Below are 11,554 nucleotides of genomic sequence, written 5' to 3' on the forward strand. Positions count from 1 at the left end.
CTGCGCCGCCGGGGCCGTCCGGGCGACGGCGGCATCCTCGCACCGGCGCCTCCTCCTTATCGTTTAGCATCACACGAAAACCCCCAGCGCCAGTTTCACGGATTTTCGATGATCGTAGCCAATGTTCGATCGGGGGAGTATGCGTCGGCGTCGGGACGGGCGGTCGGTCAACTTTGGAATATCGCTGCGGGACCATCGCGGATAGATTTGTCATCATAAAAACCCTCCCAAAGGGTGAAGTTTCATCAAAACGCACGAGTGGATTGGGAGATGACACGGAGCGCGCCTCGTCCGTCGTCGGTGCCTGCCGCTTTGCCGCCCCGGGCGACGGCGGCATTCCGTCCCGGCGCCCCCACCCCATCGTTTGGCATCACATGAAAACCCCCTGGGCGAAGTTTCACGGAATTTGGTTGATCGTTGCCAATGTTCGATCGGGAGAGTATGCATCGGCGTCGGGACGGCCGGAAGGTCGACTTTCGAATCTCGCCGCGGGACCATCGCAGATGGATTTTTCATTATAAAAAACCCCAAGGGGTGAGGTTTCATCAAAAACGCACTAGTGGATCGGGAGATGACACGGAGCGCGCTCGTCCCGTCGTGGGACGTCGCGCCCGCGCCGCTTGGGCCGTCCGGGCAACGGCGGCATCCCGACCCGGCCCCCTCGCCCCACCTTTTGGCATCACATGAAAACCTCCCGGGCCAAGTTTCACAGATTTTGGATGATCGTAGCCAATGTTCGATCGGGGAGTATGCGTCGCGGGCGGCTGACCGCGACGGTCAACTTTGGAATCTCAGCTACGGGGCCATCGCAGATGGATTTGTCATCATAAAAATAACCCGGCAAGGGTGAACTTTCATCAAAAAGCGCACGAGTAGATCGGGAGATGACACGGAAACGCGACCGTCCCCGTCGTGGGACGCCGCGCCCGGGCGCCCGCTGGGCCGCCCTAACCGTCCCGGGCGACGGCGGCATCCAGCCCTTGCACAAGGGCGGGCCTCAACGTTCCCGCCGCTCGCGGGGCGTGGCGCCTGTCCCTCTCGGTCACATGGCGTGGGGCGGCGCGCGCGCGCCTATCAACCCGGGACATGGCGCGCATGACCCATGGCACATACGAGTAGCTGCCCGTGAGCCACCCCGGTCTTACCGAGACGCGTCGCTGTCGTGCCCCCTGCTCGCTAACCCGCCCATCGCACAAGGGCGGGTCCCAGTGGCTACCACATCCAAGGAAGGCAACAGGTGCGCAAATTACCCAATCCTGACACGGGGAGGTAGTGACAATAAATAACAATACCAGACCCTTCGGGTCTGGTAATTGGAATGAGTACAATCTAAATCCCTTAACAAGGATCCATTGAAGGGCAAGTCTGGTGCCAGCAGCCGCGATAATTCTACCTCCAATAGCGTATATTTAAGTTGTTGCAGTTAAAAAGCTCGTAGTCGGACCTTGGGCCGGGCCGGTCGGTCCGCCTCCCGGTGTGCACCGGCCGTCCCGTCCTCTCGCCGGTGATGCGCTCTCGGCCTTAATCGGGCGGGTCGTGCCTCCAGCGCCGTTACTTTTGAAGAAATTAGAGTGCTCAAAAAGCAAGCCCATGCTCGGATACATTAGCATGGGATAACATCATAAGATTCCGGTCCTATTGTGTTGGCCTTTCGGGATTGGAGTAATGATTAAGAGGGACAGTCGGGGAATTCATATTTCATAGTCGAGGTGAAATTTTTGGATTTATGAAAGACCGAACCATCGTGAAAACATTTGCCAAGGATGTTTTCATTGATCAAGAACGAAAGTTGGGGATCGAAGACAATCGGATACCGTCCCTAGTCTCAACTATAAACGATGCCGACTGAGGATCGGCGGATGTTGCTTTTAGGACTCCGCCAGCACCTTATGACAAATCAAAAGTCTTTGGGTTCCGGGGAGTATGGTCGCAAGAGTCGAAACTTAAAAGGAATTGGATGTAAGGGCACCACCGAGAGTGGAGCTATGGCTTTAATTTGACTAAACACGGGAAACTTACCGAGTCCGGACATAGCAAGGATTGACAGATCGAGAGCTCTTTCTTGATTCTATGGGTGGTGGTGCATGGCCGCTCTTAGTTGGTGTAGCGATTTGTCTGGTTAATTCCGATAACGAACGAGACCTCAGCCTCGCTAACTAGCTATGCGAGGAATCCCTCCATGCCAGCCTCTTAGAGGGACCGTGGCCGCTAGGCCACGCAGTTTGAGGCAATAACAGTGCCTGTGATGCCGTTAGATGTTCGTCGCGCACGCCGCCGCTACAATCGATGTATTCAACGAGTCTATAGCCTCGCCGACAGTCCCGGTAATCTTGTAAAATTTCATCGTGATGGGGATAGATCATTGCAATGGTTGGTCTTCAACGAGGAAATTCCTAGTAAGCGCGAGTCATCGACTCACGCTGACTACGCCCCCGCCTTTGTACACACCGCCCGTCGCTCCTACCGATTGAATGGTCCGGTGAAGTGTTCGGATCGCGGCGACGGGGCGGTCTCGCCGCCCGCGACGTCGCGAGAGTCCACTAAACCTTATCATTTAGAGGAAAGAGACGTCAGTAATAAGGTTTTCCGTAGGGTGAACCTCGCGGCAGGATCATTGTCGAGACCCGCCGCAAACACGCGAAGACCCGAGAACACGGGAGCGCTGGGCGCGACCGGGCGGGAGCGTGGGAGGGCGAGCGCCGTCACTCGCCCGCCCGCCAGGAGTTTGCCGCGACGGACTCCCGCGCCCGCCGACGGCGCGCCGCGAGAGGACACGACTTCACAACCGGGCGCGTGGAAGCGCTAAGGACGTCCCAACTCAACGCCTGGGCGGCGCGCCGCCACGCTGCGCCGGCGAGGAAAGAAACAACACTCGAGTCACGCGATCGGCTAGAACGGATATCTCGGCTCGCGATCGATGAAGAACGTAGCGAAATGCGATACTTGGTGTGAATTGCAGAATCCCGTGAACCATCGAGTCTTTGAACGCAAGTTGCGCCCGAGGCCACCCGACCGAGGGCACGCCTGCCTGGGCGTCACGTGAACGAGTCGCTCCCGCGGCGCAGCGCTGCGCGGCAGACGCGAGATCGGCCTCAGCACAGTGCGGGCGGGCCGAGACGGGCGGCCTCCCGAGCGGGGTGGTGCGCGACGAGCGTTGACCGCCCGCACCGAGATCCCGAGGTCGCCGCGCCCTCCGGGCGAAGGGTGGGGGCACCTCGCGCCGCCAACCCGGATGACAAGGGCCGCCGCGAGATGACCCTCCGCAGGTCCCCGCCACTGCAATCCCTGTCGTCAAAGGGCCACCCACTGAAGTTTAAGCATATCAATAAGCGGAGGAAAAGAAACTTACGAGGATTCCCCTAGTAACGGCGAGCGAACCGGGAAGAGCCCAGCTTGAGAATCGGGTGGTGACGCACTGACCAGAAGTCTGCAGCGCCCTCGGCCGACTGCACTCGGGCCCAAGTCCCCCGGAAAGGGGTGCCGAGAGGGTGAAAGCTCCCTCGCTGCAGCCCGGACCCCGCCGCACCACGAGGCGCCGCTTGGCGAAGTCGGGTTGTTTGGGAATGCAGCTCCCAATCGGGCGGTAAATTCCCGGCCCGTGGCTCGAATACGGGCGAGAGACCGATAGCGAACAAGTACCGCGAGGGAAAAATGAAAAGGACTTTGAAAAGAGAGTCAAAGAGTGCTTGAAATTGCCGGAGGAAGCGGATGGAGCCGGGCGTGCCCCGCCGGATGCGGAACGGGCGACGAGCCGGCGCCGCTTTGCCGCCGTCAGCGGACCGATGCGGTCACGCGCTGGCTAGTGGGCTCGCGGATGACCCCGCCGAGGAGACGTGCGTGGCGCTGCCGTGGACGGCGCAGCGCGCGCCTCGCGCGGAACACCACTGCACGGGCGCTGCTTCCATGCACCGCCCGTGGCTCCCATCTCGACCTCGCCTTGAAACACGGACCAAGGAGTCTCGACATGCGCGCAGCCGACGGGCGCGGAAACCCTGAAAGCGCAAGGAAGCCGGGCGTGGGATCTCGAGGGTGCACCGACGACCAATTCTCATCTTCGTGAAGGGTTCGAGTTGGAGCATGCCCGCCGGAGCCGAAGATGGTGAACTATGCTCGAAGCGGGCGGCTTCGAGGAAACTCGTGAAGGCCCTGCAAATGTAGCATACGATGTGCAAATCGCTCATCGCTTTTTGGGTATAGGGGCGAAGACCAATCGAACCATCTAGTAGCCGGGTTCTCCTAAGTTTCTCGTGATAGCGCGGAGCCCGCGGCGCTGAAGTTCTATCGCAAAAGCCAATGATTAGAGGCATCGGGGCACAACGCCGACCTATTTTCCTCAAACTTTAAATAGGTAGGATCAGCGCTGATCGCTTCCGTAAGCCGCGCCACGGAATCGAGAGCTCCAAGTGGGCCATTTTTGGTAAGCGTAATCATGGCGACGGGATGAACCGGAAAACCGAAGTTACGTGTCGTCGCCGATAACCCGTAACCCACAAAGGGTGTTAGTCGATTAAGACAAGCAGGACGGTGGTCATGGAAGTCGAACCGCAAAGGAGTGTGTAACAACTCACCCGCCGAATCAACTCAGCTCGAAATGGATGGCGTACCAGCGCGACTGACACCCGCCCATCGGGTGCAGCGCCATGCCCCGATGAGTAGGGGCGCGGCGGCCACAATCCCAGCGCGAGCCCGGCGAGCGGTCACGTGCCGATCTTGGTGGTAGTAGCAACATTCAAATGAGAACTTTAAAGGCCGAAGAGGGAAAGGGTTCCACTGTGAACGGCACTGCACACATGGGTTAGCCGAGCCTAAGGGACTCGGGAGGCCTGTCACGAGCTGCCAGACTACGCGAGCTCGAAAGGGAATCGGGTTAAAATTTCGAGCCGGACGTGGCAGGCCGACTGGGACGTTAGGAGTCCGGAGACGCGCGCGGGGCCCCGGGAGAGTTATCTTTCTCGCTAATCCACCCGCCCACTAGAAACGGCTCACGAGGTAGGGTCCAAGCGCCGGAAGACGCACAGCACGTCCGCTGCGTCCCGTGTGCCCGCTACCGGCGCCCATGAAAACTCGGAGGACCGAGTGCCACCCACGCCCGGCCGTACTTTCATAACCGCATGACAGTTCCCAAGGTGAATGTTCTCCTCGCCGGCGGAACAATGTAGGCAAGGGAAAGTCGGCAAAATGGATCCTTAACTCGGGAAAAAGGATTGGCCTCGAGGGCCGGGCACGGGGTCCCGGCCCCGAACCCGCCGGCCGGCCGGGCGGATCGTTCGAGGCCGCGCCCACGGGCGAGCGGGCCGCCGCATCAGCGACTGGGACGGTATTCCGGAAGTTCGCATACGCTCACGCGCGAGGGCCTTTCGGCGCCGAATGTCACCACTCGGGTGCACGACTTATTGGGAACCGACCGCTTAATTAAAACAAAGCATCGAGGATGACAGCTCGCGTGATGCTCACGGAATGTGATTTCGCGCGGCTCGAATCGTCAAAGTAAAGAAATTCAACCAAGCGCGGTAAACGGGCGGAGTAACTACGTACTCTTACAGAAGGCCAAATGCCTGGCCATCTAATTAGCGACGCCAAGACGAATGGATTAACGAGATTCCCATCGCGCCCTCGCCTCACTATCCAACGTAAACCACGCCCAAGGGAACGGGCTCGCGTAATCACATGAAAGAAGACCCCTGGAGCTTGGACTCCGCCCCTCCTCGGCCCAAGGCCGAGTCTACAAGGCCGATCCAGCGGAAGACATCACATTGTCGGAGTTTGGCCGCTGCACATCTCGTTAAAAGATAACGAGGTGTCCTAAGATGAGCTCAACAAGAACAGAAATCTCGTGGAACAAAAGGGTAAAAGCTCGCTTGATTCTGATTTCAAGACGAATACGAACCGTGAAAGCGTGGGCCTATCGATCCTTTATCTTCCTGGATTCGAAGCTAGAGGTGCTTAAAAGTTACCATGGATAATCGCTTGTGGCGCCCAAGCCGCTCATAGCGACGCCGCTGATCCTTCTGACTGTCGGCTCTTCCTATCACAGGAAGCGTAATTCACTAAGTGCTGGATTGTTCACCCACCATTAACAAGGAACGTGAGCTGGGTTTAGACCGTCGTGGAGACAAAAGTTAGTTTTTACCCTCACCGACTGACTCGCCACATAGTAATTCAACTCTAGTATGAGAGGAACCGCTGATTCACACAATTGGTCATCGCGCTTTGGTTGAGCCAAGCTGGCGGGCTACCGTGGTGCCGGATTATGGCCGACCGCCTCTGCCAGTAATCCGCTAGCGTGCGGCGCACGCCCCGCCGCCCGAACCCCGACCCGCGGGGGACCACGCCCCCCACGGGCCCGTGTCACTGTGCGATGCCACGCAGAGCGATTCGAGCTGGGGCGGCGGGCTCGAATCCTTTCGCAGTACGCACTTAAATACACGACGGGGCATTGTAAGTGGCAGAGTGGCCTCTGCCGCCAAGATCCACCGAGATCCACTCGCCGCACCTGATTCGCCCCTCCCCCACACATAAACCCCCGCCTCAGCCCGGCTAGCGCCCGACAAGGTTAGACTTTGTACTTGTGCAAACCGCTTATCGACGGTAAAAACGGTCTCCGCGCCTCATGACATCTCTTGCCATCACTTGAAACCCTCACAAGCCGGGTGAATGAAGTTCACCGGCTCAGCATCGCCGATCATGACTTCTCTCGAGCGGGCCGCGCGGATCGGGCGATGTCGAGTCGGGCGCCGGGCGACAACGACCCGGCGCCCATGCCGCATGGCTTGACATCTAACGAAACGCCGTCGGGCAAACATTCGGCGGGTTCGCACGCGCATGATCATGGCGCCCGGCCGGACGCACGCCTGTGATTGGTGATGTGCGCTACCGGGCGCCTCGGGGCCGCCCCGGGCGACGGCAGCATTCAAGATCGGCGCCCCGCCCCATCGCTTATGTATCACGATGAAAACCCCTGTACAAGTTTACGGATTTTGGATGATCATGGCCAATGTTCGGTCGGGGAAGTATGCGTCGCCGTCGGGATGGCCGGTCGGTCGACTTTGGAATCTCGCCGCGGGACCATCGCGGATGAATTTTTCATCATAAAAAACCACGAGGGGTGAGGTTTCATCAAAAATGCACAAGTGGATCGGGAGATGACACGGAGCGCGCCTGTCTCGCCGTGGGGACGTCAGCGCCCGGCGCCGCGCTGGGGTCACGGGCCCTCCGGGCGATGGCGGCAAACCGCCCCTGCGCCCTCCCCATCGCTTAGCATCACATGAAAAACCCCCGAGCCAAGTTTCATCGATTTTTGGATGATCGTAGCAAATGTTCGATCGGGAGTATGCGCGTCGGCGTCGGTACGGCCGGACTCGTCGACTTTGGAATTCGGCCGCTGACCATCGTAGATGGATTTATCATCATAGAAAACCCGAAGGGGTGAAGTTTCATCAAAAATGCACGAGTGGATCGGTAGATGACACGGAGCGCCGACAGGCGCTCCCGCTGCGGACATCGTCGCTGCGTCGCCGGGACGCCCGCCGACGGGCGGCATCCCGACAAGGCACCCCGCCCCACCGTTTGGCATCACATGAAAACCCCCCTAGCGAAGTTTCACGGATTTTGGATGACCGTAGCCAATGTTCGATCGGGGGAGTATGCGCTCGGCGTTGGGGACGGCCGGCTCACGACTTTGGAATCTCGCCGTGGGACCATCGCAGATGGATTTGTCATCATAAAAAACCCCAAAGGGAGAGGTTTCATCAAAACGCATTTGTGGATCGGGAGATGACACGGAGCGCGCCCGTCCCGTCGTGGGACGTCGCGCCGGCGCCGCCGTGGCCGTCCGGGCGACGGCGGCATCCCGGCCCGGCGCCCCCGCCCCATCGTTTGGCATCACATGAAAACCCCCAGGCCAAGTTTCACTTATTTTGGATGATCGTAGCTGATAAGTGCTTGAGAAGGCATATTTTTATATATGTTTTACATGCATTGAGCGTCATTTTTACTGTGGTTTATGTCTCATATTGTGTATTTGGTGTTCTTTTATGCATATAGGTTGTGAATGCCTTGAAGAGTAACAAGGAAGCAAAGATAGGCTATAAAGACACAATGTTGGGAGTTCTTGTTCAATTCAAGGACCAAGACAGGAGAGCAGCTTCATAAAAGCGTGGAGATGTGTGCCAACTTCCAAGAAGATTTCAAGTCAATTCACCAGCATGGAAGCGGCACAAAAGGCAGCCACATCTTCATATTCCTTCTCTTTGTGAAGATGCGGGACCTCTCAAAGATACGTCGATGAAGAAAAAGTTTTATAGCCTACCACATGGACGTGTGCCCGAACATGTGGCCTCAAGAGAAGAGTGTTTGGACCGCGTTTCGTGAAAAGTACTGCAGCCCACGCGGCCGCGTGGAAAATTGATAAGTGCTTGAGTATACATATTTTTATATATGTTTTACATGCATTGAGCATCATTTTTACTATGGTTTATGTCTCATATTGTGTATTTGGTGTTCTTTTATGCATATAGGTTGTGAATGCCTTGAAGAGTAAAAAGGAAGCAAAAATAGGCTATAAAGACACAATGTTGGGAGTTCTTGTTCAATTCAAGGACCAAAACACGAGAGCGAGTTTCATAAACGTGGAGATGTGTGCCAACTTCCAAGAAGATTCAAGTCAATTCACTATTTGAAGGGGCACAAGGCAGCCACATCTTCATATTCCTTCTCTTTGTGAAGATTGCAAGACCTCTCAAAGATACGTCGATGAAGGAAAAGTTTTATAGCCTACCACATGGACGTGTGCCCGGACATGTGGCCTTAAGAGAAGAGTGTTCGGATCGCGTTTTGTGAAAAGTACTATAGTTATTTCACTGTAGTAGTCCTGTAGCAAAATTACTGTTTACACGGCCGCGTGAAAATTCCGCGCACCCGCGTGGAAATTCTTGCAGCCCACACGGGCACGTGAGGGCACGTGACAGACGCGATCTAAGGCCTATAAATAGCCGTTTTGCCCTATTCTTTCTCATCTTTGTAGCGGCTCTTGAGGGGTGAGATGGCTAGGGTTTGGAGAGGAGGTCTTATGCGGCTTTTGGAGGCGCTTTCGTCACCAACTTTGATCGATTCCTCCTCCGTCATAGCATCAAGGAAGCCACCGTGAACCTAGCTTCGGAGTGGGTCCTTCAAGACGTCAAGCTCTCCATCAAGGCCATCAGCTCATATATAAGGGGGTTTATTTCTATGGTTTTTAATGTACTTTCATTCATTGATGGTGTGTTTTGTATGTTGCTCCATGGAGAGCTGAAACCCCTAGAGGGTATTTGGGCTTGTGAACCCTAGGATTCTCATCTTTTGTGGATTTGCTTAGTGTTTCTATTTAATCCGAGTTTGATTAAGTTTTAATCTTGTATTCTCATTGCTTGCTTGTTTAATTAATCTTTGTGGTTGATTGGATTTGCATGATTTGTTACTTTTGATGTGAGAGAGGTCTCCATTAGAGTTAGAACTTCAAGGTTAAAGAGGGTTGAGAGGGTGAGTCATGAGATAGTGGAGTGTCCCTCTCCCTTCCGATTGAGTGTATTCTATCTCCGCTCCTTAAGCTCTATGCAACCATATTTGGTGTGAGGCATGAGATTGAGAGATTTCTCCGCCGGGAATTAGGGTTGGATCAATCTTTAGGAATCGGATACAACTCTTGGAATCCCTAGAGTGCTTTGTAGTTATATGTGGTGTGAGGCGTTGAGATTGAGCGATTTCTCCACCGGGACCTCGTAGGGGACTAGTATCGGTGATCGGGAGGCCGGATCCGATTATATTTGGATTTCCACGACTTAACTTACTCATCATAGAAACACTTTGCTTTATTCGGTACCTAATACTCGAATCCTAGCGGGGAGCATTGCCCTAATACCCCACTTTTACCGATTGAGATTCTCCTTCCATTTTACCCTTGTATATTCGTCTCCGGTGTTCATCTCTTCGCACATTAGATCACCACACCATTTCATTTATCATTAGGTTAGAAAGCATAGAAGAAGTTAGTACTAGTAGCCCTGTTCCCTGTGGATTCGACTACCCACTCACCGGGGTAATTATTACTCGACACGCAGCACTTGCGGCTTTACACACGATATTCGGACGTGTCAAAAATCCACACGAAGCGTGAGGGCACGTGATAGAAGCGATCTGAGGCCTATAAATAGCCGCTTTTGCCCTATTCTTTCTCATCTTTTGTGCGGCTCTTGAGGGAGTGAGATGGCTAGGGGTTTGGAGAGGAGGTCTCTATGCTTTTGGAGGCGCTTTCATCACCAACTTTGATCGATTCCTCCTCCGTCATAGCATCAAGGAAGCCACCGTGAACCTAGCTTCTGGAGTGGGTCCTTCAAGACGCCGAAGCTCTCCATCGTAGCCATCAGTCATATATAAGCGGGTTTATTTCTATGGTTTTAATGTACTTTCATTCATTGATGGTGTGTTTTTGTATGTTGCTCCATGGAGAGCTAAAACCCCTAGAGGGTATTTGGGCTTGTGAACCCTAGGATTCTCATCTTTTGTGGATTTGCTTTAGTGTTTCTATTTAATCCGAGTTTGATTAAGTTTTAATCTTTGTATTCTCATTGCTTTGTTTGTTTAATTAATCCTTGTGGTTGATTGGATTTGCATGATTTGTTACTTTGATGTGAGAGAGGTCTCCATTAGAGTTAGAACTTCAAGATTGAAGAGGGTTGAGAGGGTGAGTCATGAGATAGTGGAGTGTCCCCTCCCTTCCGATTGAGTGTATTCTCATCTCCGCTCCTTAAGCTCTATGCAACCATATTTGGTGTGAGGTGTGAGATTGAGAGATTTCTCCGCCGGACCTTGTAGGGGGTTAGGATCCTTCGCTGGGAATTAGGGTTGGGTCAATCTTTAGGAATCGGATACAACTCTTGGAATCCCTAGAGTGCTTTTGCAGCTATATGTGGTGTGAGGTGTTGAGATTGAGCGATTTCTCCACCGGGACCTCGAGGGGGACTAGTATCGGTGATCGGGAGGCCGGATCCGATTATATTTGGATTTCTACGACTTAACTTACTCATCATAGAAACACTTTTGCTTATTCGTACCTAATACCGAATCCTAGGGGAGCATTGCCCCGAATACCCCACTTTTATCGATTGAGATTCTCCTTCCATTTTACCCCTTGCATATTCGCCTCCGTGTTCATCTCTTCGACATTAGATCACCACACCGCTTTTATTTATCATTAGGTTAGAAAGCAGAGAAGAAGTTAGTACTAGTAGCCATGTTCCCTGTGGATTCGACTACCCACTCACCGGGGTAATTATTACTTCGACACCCATGCACTTGCTTTTTACACACGCATATTCGGACGTGTCAAAAATTCATACTGGCGCGTGAGGGCACGTGATGACGCGATCCCGAGGCCCATAAATAGTCCCGTTTTGCCCTATTCTTTTCTCATCTTTTGTGCGGCTCTTGAGGGGTGAGATGGCTAGGGTTTGGAGAGGAGGTCTTTGCGGGCTTTGAGGCGCTTCATCACCAACTTTCATCGATTCCTCCTCCGCCATAG

General features: G+C 54.5%; 1 non-coding gene across 1 annotated transcript; it reads left to right on the top strand.

Moving 5' to 3' along the window:
* The first annotated feature begins 2,883 nt into the window (after nucleotides 1–2,883).
* LOC120256594 lies at nucleotides 2,884–3,038 on the top strand. The gene has a single exon (XR_005535364.1). It is a non-coding gene; the product is annotated as a 5.8S ribosomal RNA (ribosomal RNA).
* Nucleotides 3,039–11,554: the final 8,516 nt, after the last annotated feature.

This window comes from Dioscorea cayenensis, unplaced genomic scaffold (genome assembly GCF_009730915.1).
Source record: "Dioscorea cayenensis subsp. rotundata cultivar TDr96_F1 unplaced genomic scaffold, TDr96_F1_v2_PseudoChromosome.rev07_lg8_w22 25.fasta BLBR01001533.1, whole genome shotgun sequence".
Taxonomy (NCBI): Eukaryota; Viridiplantae; Streptophyta; class Magnoliopsida; order Dioscoreales; family Dioscoreaceae; genus Dioscorea; species Dioscorea cayenensis.